This window comes from Felis catus, chromosome D1 (genome assembly GCF_018350175.1).
Source record: "Felis catus isolate Fca126 chromosome D1, F.catus_Fca126_mat1.0, whole genome shotgun sequence".
NCBI classification, from domain to species: domain Eukaryota; kingdom Metazoa; phylum Chordata; class Mammalia; order Carnivora; family Felidae; genus Felis; species Felis catus.
In genome coordinates, this window is record NC_058377.1 from 70,109,260 (window position 1) to 70,124,006 (window position 14,747).

Consider the following 14,747-nt stretch of genomic DNA (forward strand, 5'->3'; position numbering starts at 1 on the left):
AGAGTCTCACCCCGAATCCCTTACTTGTTCATACAGAAGTGTATTTGCAATAGCAAAAGTACAGGTTTAGAATTTTTGCCTGTTAGTGATTGTTTCACATGTGTCATGTTTTGGTTGGGATGCTCAATGGTGAACGAGTACTGTGGACGTGGAGGTGGGAAGTAGTTTTAATTATGTGCAATTGGTCACAAGGCCTAAGTTGCAGTAACTATGGCTGTTTTATTTAACAGTGCTTTGTTGCTTTGTATGCATTACCATTTGGGGGTAAAGATTGGGCGTCTATCCAACAGGGAGCCACAGTATTTAAATCGACCAGCCTAATGTTTCAACTACTTTGAAGTGGCCAAATGTAAACTAAAAGCCTTAATTAAAGTGATGCAATTTTGTATGACTTAGTATCAGTAGTTCAATAAATTTGGATTGCTGTGCAAGAGCTTGCATTATTATATATATAAAATATATATTATATATGTAATATACTATGTATATATACTATATACCATATACATATATATACATATATATACTATATATATTCTATATATACATGGCTCCACCTCTCCAACCCTTTGAGTACTCTCTCCTCCCTTTGAAATCCAGACACCATCTTCTCTAAATTCCTTGAAGCTCCAAGATAGATCCAATTTTTATTTGTTTATTTACTTTTACACCCATCTTTTCAACCAGACTGTTAAGTCAACAAAAGCGTGTATGCTTTTTTTCTTTTTTTTAAATCACTACATAGCCAGGACCTAACCTTGAACCTGGTGTACAGAGAAGTACATCGTGTTTGTCAAATGAATGAATGAGCAAACTGTGGCCTATTCTCCTTTATTTCATTGTTCAGCCTGTCTCTAAGTCGCAGTCGGTTTTTCCTTTGTTCCTCTCTGACATTCACCTCCTCTTGTCCATACCCGCTGCTTCTGTGTAAAGGGGTGCAGAGGATGATGAAATAGGCCAGACCGTGGCGAGTGGACATGCCCACCAGAATGGAGCAGCTCCTGGCGATAAACCCCACCTCAGGCAAAAATGAACCATGAGGCACCAAGTGGGAAGATGGAGTCCAGTGCCTGGAACTCCTGGTCCAAGCAGGGAGTGGGCCTTGTGCCGTTATACAGCTGTACGGAGGGAACAGCCAGGTGTGTGGGCAGGTGTTGGGACCTATGAGATATTGAAGAGGAGGCATGTGTCTGGAGGACTTGAGGCTTGGGGATGAAACGTGTGTGTGTGTGTGTGTGTGTGTGTGTGTGTGCACACTCACACTCACCTACACAGGGAAAAAGAATAGAATCAGAGAGAGAGAGAGAGAGAGAGAGAGAGAGAGGGTGGTGGCCACACAGATAGAATAGCAGCCTTGTCACAAGAAGTGGTCCCCTGAGTCATTGACTCTTGTAAGAACAAGATGGGTCTCTGAGCTTGCAGAGAAGTCACCAAGCGTTTCCAGCTATGAAATCGGGATGTGTGGTGTGAAGGAGACAGCCAGGTAGATTCATCCTACATCAAAGTTTCATACCTCCTCAACTGCGGACTAGTAAAACAATTTTAATTTCTCCCCACTCTCATCCCACGTGCACAATTCATCTTGATCCACTTGCTAAAGCTCTGATGGAATCATGGCATTTTTGCTAGACTTTCCATAGCTCCCTATTGACAGCAAAAGTAGAAACTCGCCTTGGCATTCAAAGCCCAATCAATCTGTACTCTTTCTCCCCAGTTTAAGCAGATCATTCTGTTTCCATAATGTATGTTGTCCTTTGCTGCTTTCCTGCTTTCGATTTGGTGGTTTCCTTATTCTTGAAGACCTTCCCCATTTTTACTCCTGGGCAAGTCAGCTCGGTGCTGCAGGAAAAGACACATCTGGGCTTCGACTTTGGTTCTCTCCTCTAATAGTTGCTGTTTTGGTGTGTGCTGTCCAAATCCCCACTTTACTTATCAGTTTAATGGGGATGGCGGTACCTGTTTGGTAGGGCTGCTGGGAGGATTAAGTGTGATGTCTCATGCTAGTTCCTGGCACATAGCTGGTGCTCAAAACTGTTGCTGTCCCATTTCTCGAAACCATTTCAGCTGACATCTCCTTCAGGCGCCCCTCAACCCTACACATGACCTTGTTTCCCCTCGACCCTCACAGACACGATTGTTAACTCTCTATGGCATTTGCGTTTCCTGTATTTTATTAAGATTGTCTGGTGGCGCCTGGGTGGCTCAGTCAGTCGTGTGTCTGACTCTTGGTTTTCGCTTGGGTCATGATCTCACGGTGCTTGGGTTTGAACCCTGCATCGGGCTCTGCACTGACAGTGTGGAGTCTGCTTGGGATTCTCTTTCTCCCTTTCTCTCTGCCCCTCCCGAGCACTCTTTCCCTCTCAAAATAAAATTAAAAAATGAAGACAAAAAAAAAAAAAGGTTGTTCCATCTCCCTCTTTAGATTTATACTCTTGAGGACAAAGCCTAAATATCTTTTTCTTAGCAGCCTCCGCAGAAGGTATTACAAAACCAGTGCAGTGACTGGCAGCCATGCTCGAAGTATTTAATAAACATTTGTTGCACCTAATTGAAATGTCCGAAACAACCTGATCCCATTGTTATTCTGACAAACATCAGTCTTAGGAGCCACAACCATCCCAGGCTATCATGCATTATTCATGCGAAAGTCGCCTTCAGTGCTCTGGTTTCTTGGTCCTGCATCAGAGGAGGAGGCTGGACACATTTGCATTTCAGAAGATGTGATCTCTCTCCCCATCAGCGTGTTCCAGCCCCAGTGAGCTTAGCTCAGCATTGCCAGGCACCCAACCACAGAAGCTCTGGCAAGAATATCGGCCTTTCAATGCAACTCCAGCTCAAAATATATCATTTGCTCTCTCACATCCTTCGTATTTCTGAAAAGCAGAACTCTAGCACTAAGTGCAGACCCAGAGGAGTGAAATTGTTTAGTAAAAGAAGACATACAGTTGGCATAAAAAATGTCTGTGGAAAGGAAGTATAGAAAATCTGGATGTGGATGTAGCTGGATTTTCCATGAGAGGACACATACAGAGTCCTCCTTTATTTTTAGTTAACTCAGTAAAAAGTTTGAGGTTTATGCTGTCACAGAGCAGGTAGGCCTGTGATATTTACATAGCTGATTTCATGTGCTTTGACAGGTGCACCACAGTTCTGACAGTGAAAAACCCATCTTCTGCCTCTCATCACACCGGATGTTGATGTTACGTTGGGGTGTCCTGACAACATCCTGAAGCTACCCTCAGAGAACTGAGGATTTTCAGAGTCTAGTTGGAATATAAAACATAGTTATTTTAATTGATTTACTTACAAAGTGACATTTCTGGAAGGACTGCACAGTCAACTAGAGATCATTTCAAGTTGAGTTGCAAGAAAACCCACAGTCTTGTTCCTTACGCATATTATTCTTGCCAAATTCCTATCAGGCCCTCACTAGTGGAGCCCCTATATCTTTGCAGATATGTTCTCTCTGCTTGGAATGCTTCCCATCCATGTACTTATGGGGATAAGGCCATCTTCTGCTAAGATCAAATGTCATCTTTCGAGTTGCTCCCTCTTTTTTTGTTCCCACATAATTTGACACACCCTTTTCCAGTGCTGCTTTTGATATTGCTACAATTATTTGCTTATATGCCTGTCTCTTTTTCTAGATAGTGAATCCTCCAGTGATGACAGAGATGATTTTCTTTTCCGAGACCATGTTTCTGCTTCTCTTTGTATTCCATGACCTGCATGGAAATTAAAACAAAACACAATCCACAGGTCAATCTCAAGGAATTGGCAGTTATGAATACAAACAGAAGAGCTTAAAATTCTGTTCTACAATGATAAGAATCATAGAAAACTGTAAAAAAAAAAAAAGTACAGTGGGTACTATACAAGATTGTAATGGTGAAACACAAGGTAGATACAATCCAAAAATACATAGTAGCTGAAAACAAAGAGAACAAAGAAATATCAAGAATGCTTCCTATAGGGGCGCCTGGGTGGTGCAGTCGGTTAAGCGTCCGACTTCAGCCAGGTCACGATCTAGCAGTCCGTGAGTTCGAGCCCCACGTCAGGCTCTGGGCTGATGGCTCGGAGCCTGGAGCCTGTTTCCGATTCTGTGTCTCCCTCTCTCTCTGCCCTCCCCCGTTCATGCTCTGTCTCTCTCCGTCCCAAAAATAAATAAACGTTGAAAAAAAAAAAAAAAAGAATGCTTCCTACCTGCTCCACTGTCGCCTGATGGAGTCCATATAAACAAGAAATAAACACAGATAGTGTTCAGTCACACCCTTCCACTCTTCTATTATTTACTCTTGGTTCTCTTAGGAACCACCCTTTTCCACTTATGACCGTTTTTACTTACCTTCAAATAGGTGGTTGAGATAATAGTTATAGTTTAGATGCAATAATTGGTTTCACCGCTCATTATTTATGTTATTTCTATAGCCAAAATTTCTCCTCCTAACACTCATTACTCTAGATAAGGCCCTCCAGTTACTTCAACAGAATAGCTATTTGAGTTCTATAGTTCCTAAAAATTTTCAGGTCTTAGAATATCTTCCGTGAAAAAATAATAAGTTGTATGGACACAGCCATCTGGTATCACTCTCTTTTTCTTTAAAAATTCTGAAACTAGAATTCATTGTCTTTGGACACGAGTGTAAGTTGTACTCGAGGAGTAAGAAATTATCCTAATTGGGGCCCATTGGAATTTTTTCTATAGGTAGTGCATCTTGACAAGATAAACGCATAGCTGAGAGATGGTATCTAGATATTGTGAAATATCTGTGTCCCTCCCAATTTTATGTCCCATCCACCTGATTCCTACCTTCATCTCATCACAGGGAATGACTATTATAATACCTACTTAATTGACATAACACCAGAAGAAATTCAACAAGGAAACATAAACATATATATTTTTTTCCTCTTTTTACCAATAGGAAGAGGGAGATGGAGTGAAGATAATTATTTTAATTTGCTTGGATGAACGCAGGGTATAGAAGACACAGAAGGAGGTATATTAGCTCTCAGATTATGCTAATGGTTGATGAGGAGGTATGAAAGAAGTAAGAAAATCCAAAAAGAATCTAATTCCTTATCTGCCATAAAAGAAAGTCTAAAGTTATGCTGGAATAGATAGATTTAAATTGATGGTGACGGTACACGGAATATTTATAGAAGGTCTGAAGTTCATGATGAGCAATGTAAAAACAGAGTGTTTACCTTCTAAATCATTCTAGAATAAAGAAAAGCTACTGTTGCTTGTACATCAAAAATTCATTACATAAAAGGGACCTCAAGGAAAAGTAATGTTTAAAAGCATAAACTAGGATGACAGACCTAGTATTGTGATGGTATCGCGCTATCTGCTTTGAAATAGTGGTTTGATAAGTTACAGTTTATTGGCCCTTTGGAAGGTGGTGAAGGTAAAGGAAATGATCTTTGTAAAGACCGAGGTGTGATGAGAAAAAGCATTTAAGGTGTGGAGTTAAGTAAAAAGCTGATAAGTAGATTGGGATTGCAGCGGTGAAATAAATCTGGACAGGGGAGGGCCATGTGGCAGGGTGAAGGTGTTGAAATTACAGAATTTATTTTTGTTACTATTTTGCTTAATTGAAACTCTTCTCGGTTTTTGTTTTTATATTTACCTTTTCATACATTAAATAAAAAATCACAGTATCAATGTTCATCATCTATGAGACCCTCCTGAGATATGTTTTTAGAAGGTTAAAAATTTCTTCTCACTGCTCTCCGTTCCAATCCTCCTGAGATGATCAACATTAATAAGCTGTTGTATGTTTTTTACAATTTCCTTTATCCTCAAACAGAAACACGTATTTAGGACCTTTATGGTTGGTGTTGGTGTTTGTTTTCATAGAAATGGAATTGTACTATAAATGTAACTCTGCAAATCACTTTTTGTACTTAACAGTACACCATGGGCAAGTAGAGACAGATTTATTTCAATCTTTTAAAGAGTTGCATAATAATTTATGATATGAATATATTACAGTTGAATCGAGCACATCCCTTATTCCTGGGCATTTATGTTCTTCCCAGATTTTTACTTCTCTAAACAATGATGCAATAAATATTTTGTTAGATATATCCTTATATATTGGAGCTTTTATTTCTGTTAGGTAGATTTTCCAAAGTGGGATTTCTAGACAGTTGGTTGTATTGTCTATTTAAAAAGAAAGAACTTGGAGAAAAATGTGTTTTTGTAAATTCATGCATATTTACTTTTGCCCTAGTTTTCCAAGATGATCATTCTTTGTAGGGCTAAAGATAAAAGTTTGAATTTGGCTTCCTCTAGGCCCCATCTTGGTCCATTCTGGATGAAATCTTAGCTCAGAAGATGGGGACGCATGCATTTTGAGGGAGAAAAGAAGCGTAATAGGTGGGCATGTGGGTGGCTCAGTTGGTTCTGAATTGGTCTCAGGTCATGATCTTGTGGTCCGTGAGTTCAAGCCCTGCACACTGGGCGATCTGCTGTCAGCACAGAGCCTGCTTCACATCCTCTCTCCCCATCTCTCTCTGCCCCTCCCCCACAGTCTCTCTGTCTCCAAAATAAATCAACTTTAAAAAAAAGTTAAAGAAGAGTAATAGGAGGAGTCAGAGAAGAAGTGAGCAGGGCCAAAGAGGAAGAGAATTTCAAGGAAGGTAGATGGTCAACAGAGTTAAATGCTGCTGAGAGGTAGAGGAAAAGCATCCTTTTTATTGATGAGGAGAAAGGCTGTTCACAAAACTTCATATGTATCTTTCCTTGGAACAAGGTAATACGATACTCCTTCCATTCTTTTGATGTTAGGCATTACTATGTGACTTGTTTTAGTGAGTAAAATGAGAGCCGAAGTGACATATGACACTATGAGATAGAAGACATCGAGGGGCGATGCTCAACATCCTATGCCTCTTTTTCCCTATCACAGTGACTGGTACCATTCTAGATACGGAGACTCTATAAACCAGAGTCCCTGAGTGAGGACATATGGCGGACCAATGTGGGATGGACACATGTGGCATAGGTGAGATATAAACCCAGTTACTTTATGCTACTAAGGTTTTAGGGTTGTTTGTTACCACAGCATAACTTAGCCTATCCTGTCTAATACCTAGAGAGAAGGTTCAGCTGAGAAATACTGAAGTCTGGTCTCAAGGGGGTAAAAAGTAATCAGATTGTAGCTCAGGGGGTTAAAGAGGGCGTATGTAGTCAGGCAGCCTAAGTAGCAAGTGTTGAATTCCTTTCAAGGTTGCTTCAGGGCTATCTGAACCCAGTTCTGCCAGTTGGTTAAATAAATGCTCTTTGGGGAAATCTAGGAATAATTCTAGAAGAACACTTTTAAAATAAACCTAGAAACATTAACTGTATAAATAATGACAAAACCCAAGACATATACTGTAGAATTCTTTATATATAGATTAAGACTCCAGCAGCTTTTATGCATCTTAAGTTTACCGAAGCTATAAGAATATCCCACAATAAATTCCTCTGTGTTTACTTCTAGGAAAAAATTTGTGTCGCTGGCTGAAATACATTTCCTTTTATTAGTTAATGAGAATCATGTCAACATCCTTACAAAACGCTTGTCCTTGCTCTTTTCTTATCTTTACTTTCAAGGGGTTGAAAGACCATCCTTTACCTCAATGGTTTGACGCCCTGTCTGCCCTCAGGGGCTAGCTTGTGGGGCAGAGAAGCATCAGGCATGGGGTTGTGCTGGAAAATCTGGAGGGCTAGACAACTCAGGGTGGTGAATGCAGTGAAGGTTGTTATTGACTGTGGCCACGACAACTTGGCATGTTCCATAACTAGAAGAGATCCATCAGAAATTCTATGGGAACAACAGAATAGAGGGAGGTGTGTGTGTGTCCACGTGCATGCGTACCGACTTTACTGAGGATGGCCCTTAAACCAGTGGTCGGATAACTAGTAAAATCCAGCGATATCCTGAGAATCGTTCAGCTGTAGTTGGACAGTCTGAATGTAGAAAACAATGTTGGTAAGGGCCTGGTTCCCAGCAGATAAGCCCAGAACTGTCTACTACACAAGATGAGAGTTTTTGAAACTGCAAGTCACATGCTTTTAGGGGATTGTGAAATTGATTTAGAGCCTCCTGACCCAAATTTTTTAAAAAGAACATATGGAATAGAAAAATCAGCATGCAGCTTGTGTAGTAAAGTTTAGGTTTTGTTTTTGTTTATTTTTAAATAAAACTTTGGTTGCAGTCTGTGTGTGTGTATGTATGTGTGTATGTGTGTGTGTGTCCCAGCTTGTGACCAAGAATGTATTTCTTACCGTGGGTTCTGGGTCAAAAAATTTTTTAAAAAGTTTATTCATTTATTGTTGAGAGAGAGCATGAGCAGGGGAGGGGCAGAGAGAGGGAGAGAGACAATCGCAAGCAGGCTCCATGCCGTCGGCACAGAGTCTGATGTAGGGCTCGAACTCACAAGACCGTGAGATCATGACTTGAGCCGAAACCAAGAGTCAGACGCTCAGCTGACTGAGCCACCCATGTGCCCCTGGGTCAAAACAATTTACAAGCCACTAGTCTAGAGCCTACTGGGAGCCTAAATTTGTTCTCTGAGGACAGAGGCAGACCGGCACAGCCCCGAGAGACCCAAAGTGGTGATATCAAAAGATGGGCAAAAACTGGTCATTGCTGAGGAAAGATCTCCTTCGAAAGCTAACGCCAGTGGTGGTTACCACTGACTTTTGAGTGAACCGGGGCTTCCCAAGCCTGCAGACAAGAGATGTAAATGAGTGTGCGCTAGCATGGCTGAACATAGTTTGTTAGAGTCAATAAATGCTTAAATTGGTATACCATGTCAGTAGCAATTTGTATTAAATCCCTCTCCTTGATCTTGGATCAATTTCCTCCTGCATAATAAACCAGAGGGATAATCGGAGAGAGGCACTGAAGGTCAAACCAAAGGAGTGAGGCCGAACACAAGGGCCTAAGCGTGAATAGCATTGGAGCCCGGACAATCATTCAGGTGCAGGGCCTTCCCGGCAAAGACTGAAGGTGTGGAAGGCCTGGTTTTAGGTGACTCTGCTGCTCAGCGTGAGGGCAAATCCGAGCAGTTAAAGTAGCCATGAAGGACCAAACATCTTTTCCTACGTGCTACGGCTTTGTTATTCTATTTCTGGGTGATACTACTTTTGAACCTTTCGTTAAAAGCCACTTTGAATTCTTTTCCGAAACCAGTGGTATTGCAAGTGACAGAGAAGTAAATGGAGATTGGTAAGGCTATAGCTCATTTTATTTTATTTTGTGCCTTATCCTCTTGTTTATGCCACCCCTTTGGCAAGTTTATAGGCTGTTGTTTTTTCCTATCAGTAGAAGTTTTACAGAGCATCCAACATGCCCAACGATGACGGTACTGGGGATTCACAGATATTTAAACTGTCATAACAGTTTTTATTAAATCATTACCTTCTGGTAATGCAGGCATAATTTTCTGACCTCTGAAGACTGTTCCAGCCGTAGAACCAGAATCATCCCAGGACTGAGAGGTTTTTTTTGCCCACTATTTTCAAGACTTCGGCTGTGCCCGACATGCTGCAAACATACCTGGCTGTCCAGACTGAGAGTGTAATTCTGGGTGTGGACAGTGTCACCCCTGTTAAATTGCTGATATAGAAGAATTCTGTTTAGGCTATTGTCAGCGATAGAGCGCAAAACACATGTCTGTTTCAACATTTCTCTTTTCCCCCTTTGTTTGCAGGAAGATTGTAAGAATGAAAAGACCTTCATTAGAATGGTAGTAGCATATTTTATTTAACCTAACACCGCTTAAAAATAGGAACACATCCAAGTTACAACATAGAGCAAGACTTGTTTTTTTGAAATGTAAAACATAAATCCTTACTAAAAACTGATTAACCTTTGTCACACTGTTAATTACCTTCAGTCACTACTTAGCCACACTCATTTATTTCATTGTTTATTTTTATCTGTTTATTTGTTTACTACTTGCAGAGTAAACCTGTCTATAAAGATTTGCCGTTTGGCCCATTACAGCCTCTAACAATCAGGTTGTCACTGCCGGTGTCAGTTTACGTCATGGTCACTTGTCCTTGTGCATGCTTAGCTCAGATTAACTCTGAAATTCAGATTTTCCCTTACTCTACAACATATGGCTAATTTTTTTTAAAGGATCCATTCTTATCTTGCCTTATAACCATTTAAAATCTATAGGAAGGGGCACCTGGGTGGCTTAGTTGGTTAAGCATCTTACTTTGGCTCAGGTCATGAGGCTCAAGTCATGATCGTGCAGTTCATGAGTTCGAGCCCTGTGTCAGGTTCCATGCTGACAGCTCGAGCCTGGAGCCTGCTTTGGATTCTGCGTCTCCCTCTCTCTCTGCCCCTCCCTGCTTGTGTTCTCTTTCTCTCTCATAAATAAATAAACATTGAAAAATAAAATAAAATATGGGGCGCCTGGGTGACTCAGTCGGTTAAATGTCTGACTTTGGTTCAGGTCATGATCTTGTAGTTCATGAGTTCGAGCCCCGTGTCCGGCTCTGTGCTGACAGCTCGGAGCCTGGAGCCTGCTTCTGATTGTGTATCTCTCTCTCTCTCTCTGCCTCTCCCCTGCTCACACTCTGTCTCGCTGTCTCTCTCTCTAAAAAATAAATAAACATTAAAAAATTTAAATAAAATAAATAAAATAAAATCTATAGGAAAAAAAAATCAAATCAATTTTAAAATCCAAACAGAGGGGCGCCTGGGTGGCGCAGTCGGTTAAGCGTCCGACTTCAGCCAGGTCACGATCTCGCGGTCCGTGAGTTTGAGCCCCACGTCGGGCTCTGGGCTGATGGCTCAGAGCCTGGAGCCTGTTTCCGATTCTGTGTCTCCCTCTCTCTCTGCCCCTCCCCCGTTCATGCTCTGTCTCTCTCTGTCCCAAAAATAAATAAAAGTTGAAAAAAAAAATTAAAAAAAAATAATAAAATCCAAACAGATATTTTTCATAATCTTAAGTACTACTTTTCCATTTTGTAAACATTCTACTATGTATTTCGGTAACAGCTATAAAATATCTAAAACAAAAAAAGCTGTATGTCCCTCCCACCTATCCATGTCCCTGCCTCCTTCCCCCAAGAAGCCAACAGAAATTTTCTTAAAGGGAGGTTTGGATTGCATTTGGAGACGGCAGGAGCGAACTTTAAAGATAACACGGTTTACATATGTGCTGGGATTTCTAATCACCCCTTCCTTGGCTGGCTTGAAAAATTAAACATGCTGTGTCCTATGTACAACCAGATGTGCATGGCTCCTCGTTGCTTTGAACAGTTCCAGAACCTTAGTAATTTGAGTTTATCTCAAAAATTACTGAACTGCACGGCAAGAAATTAAACTAAAAATTACGTTCATCCATCACCTTTTATGAGCCATGGAAAACTACATGGGGAATAAATCTTTGCAAGCAAGACAGTTTCTGTTATAAGTGGTTCTTCTCACTTCAAATGCATTAATATTCAAAACCATAACCTGTCGTGTGCTCAGCTTTGTGTGAGAAGGGGAACAAATCAATCCCCTCCTTCTGTTTACTGTGTTGATTAACACTGTTCTGTCTGTGCCTGGGGTTTGGGAAGTACCGCTCTTTCTCCCTTAAAGGGGTAGGCACCCAGGAAGCCCAGAAGAAGGGGAGGGAATCAGCACCTATCACGTGCCTACTGTGGTCCATGCTCGGTGACCCTAACAATCCCAAGAGGGTTTTGTTATCCTCACTTTCTAGTGGAGGAAAACGAAGCTCAGAGAGCCTGTGAAACTCTGGCAGGCTGACACAGCTAGACAGTGTGAGGCCAGGTCTGAATCCAGCTCAGTCGAACTCCAAAAGCTGCTTGGATTCCTCCATGACACCCCTCAAAAGGCAATCACAGGGACCAAGAAAATGATGCCTCAAGCAACTGGAGCCTTTCAAGTGTCTCCAGAGTGGAGAATGGAGAGTTCTGCCTAGTGCCAGTTCCTAAAGATGGCTCCTTCACTCCACTCACAGACTGTCCAGAAGTCACAGCGAGCTTTTCACTCTCTGTGTGACCGTCTGGCTTGTGAGTGGGAGTTGCCACGAGTGACTCAGGCCATGTGTCCCCATGTAGCCCTCGTGAGGGTGTGGGAAGCTCTCATCTCAACTCGTTCTGAAGCGATGCATTCCTGTCTGGATGACATCGTTATGCCCTAGGTGTGTAGCAGTTGGTCCCCCTTCCCTAACCTCCAAATAGTTATCAAAGTCAGAAGAAATGCCTTTCAAGCAGAAACCCAGTCTCTCTACCCTTTGCAGAAAGTCAACTTACAGTCTCCTTGGCTGGCGACCGTCTGAAGGGCCCTGCTAACTCTTTACAGCTCTCTGCCTGGACCCGAGGCACTGACTGGTGCTCGTGGGAAGAAACCAGAGAGCAATTTTTCTCTGCAGCTGTCCCGAGTTCAAGGCTGTCTATGCAGCAGCCTTAGATGGTATCTGTTTCACAGCAGAGAACAGTCTCAAGCCTTTTCCACAATCAAGATGCCCTGTTTGTAAACATCCAAAACTGTAACTGTGTCCCTGGCCCATTACAGAGAGGCGGATGCCTGGTCACCCACTGCCTCCACAGAACAGCAGGTGCCCTCCATGTGATGCCTTGTGACAGCCTCTGGAGAAAGGGTCCTATTGTGAACGACATTCTTATCTCTATCCACAGCCCAGCATCCCCCGTTGGGCTCCCAGCGCTCACTCTGTAGACTCCCTAACATCCCCTAGGTCCTCAGCCTCTTGTGGGCCACCCCACCCACCTAGCCAATCAGCTTCCCTGCCTCTGCCCATGAGCAGCTCAGCCTTCCTGGAGAGAAACTGCACAATTACGCCAAATGGTGTCACAGACATTGCATTTCGAGCTACATTTAGCAGCGCTCTCAACACAACCCAGTAGGAAACAATCATCACTGGGTGATTCTCCATCACAGTCACACGCCTCGGGGACTGGCCTGAAGCTCTCCGCCTGGCCCTGAGGTCAGTGATCATTCCTTTCCTCTCTCCCTAACTCCAGTTCTTACAGCACACTTCTTCGGAATTAATGATTCAGAGCTCCTCTAAGGTAGGGTCCAGGTTTTGTTCACATTTGTGGTCATATGTTGAGTAAGTGATATAAATGAGCAAACAGGATAAAACAGCTTAGCCTAGGTCCCCACAAACTGAGTCCTCTCTCCTGAGAATCAAAATCAAGGAGAAGGGAGGGAGATGAAGTTAAATTGGGCACTAAATGATTTTTCTAAGCCCTGTGATCAGCACAGCTACCTACATCATTTCATGTAATCCTCACCCAAGTCTGAGGGGTAGATAACATTATTTCCACTTTACAGGTACAGAAAAGTAAGTGGTCCAGGCTCACCTAACTCTGCTGCTCATGCTCTCTTCTGTGCTTTTGCTATCTGACTTCCCACCTGCCCTTCCACGGTTACCTCCTCAAGCTCCCTAATAACCCAGGGAGCTTATGAGCAGTTGGGAGTCCATTGAAGTTCCTTGGGAGGAGGTACCATTCGAGTTGGCCTCTGCAGACAACAGCGAGATGAAGACATCCCCCAAACTTTCAAACTCTCTGATGATACTTGGCAAAGGAGGCAGGAGGGGGCTGAGCCACGTATTAGTTTGAACACATTTGATTTTGATTGCAAGTGACAGGTGCCCAACTTCAAAGAGAGAGAGAGAGAGAAAGAGAGAGAGAGAAAGAGAGAGAGAGAGAGAGAGGACACTGTGTGTCAAGTGCCCAGGAAATCTGAGGCACATTTGTGGGTTGTTTGGGTATGGAGCCCCAACAACGTCATTAGCAGGTGGCCCTTCTCCTGTCTCTGCCTAGGTGTTCCTCCCCTCCTCATCTATGTTGGCTTCATCATGAGGTAGACTGTCTCTACATGGTGGCCATCTCTACATCTGTAAGCTACATTGTCCTCATGACTCTTACTATGTTGCACCCCCATTCCCCAACCTCTGGTCTCTGTCTGAGCTTCTTTAGAGCACGGCCCATACGTTCATCTATATTCCCAGGGCCTGGCCCAATGATCACCCACTAAATAGATGAAAGATGAATGAACACAACCTGCTGGTCCTCTTCAAGTCTGGACTGGCCAAGTTCACTGCTGGCGATAAGGGGAGGCAGGAAGAGCAGACCTGAGAGGAAGTTTCTCTTTGTGTATCCTTCCACTTAGTTTTTAATTCTAGCACTGTTTGCCTTTGTTCTCTGGTGACTTTTGACAGATCTCTTCCTTCCTTGATCTCCAGTCAAGAGTTGGTGGGAGTAGGGGGTGGGGGAGAAGTAGGGATGCGCCGCTGGGAGGGGGGACCACTAATATTTGCAGCAGTGTTTAGAGAAGCAAATGTTCTAAAATTAGATTAGGTGATGACTGCACAACTCTGTGGATAGACTAAGAAGCAGTGAATTGTGCACTTTAAATTGGTGGATTATATGGTATGTGAATTATGTCTAAATAAAGTGGCTTAAGAAAAGATTCAGAAGGAAAAAAAAATCCAGAAAAGGGTAACATTACAACATGGAATAAACAGAAAGCCCCCTATATTACCTTTCCCTAGATTTACTCTAATTATAGTTACTATGTTATTAATAATACACTGTCTATACAGTTACCATATATTGCTATAATCATGCTGGGAAAGAAAAGGCAGGGACTTGTGTCAGTTTTCTGCATGGTGTTCTCCTTAGAGTCTAGAACGGTGCCTGGTGTATGGTAGGTGTGGTAAATTGCAGAAAGTGGGCACAAATTCTTTGTAGTTCC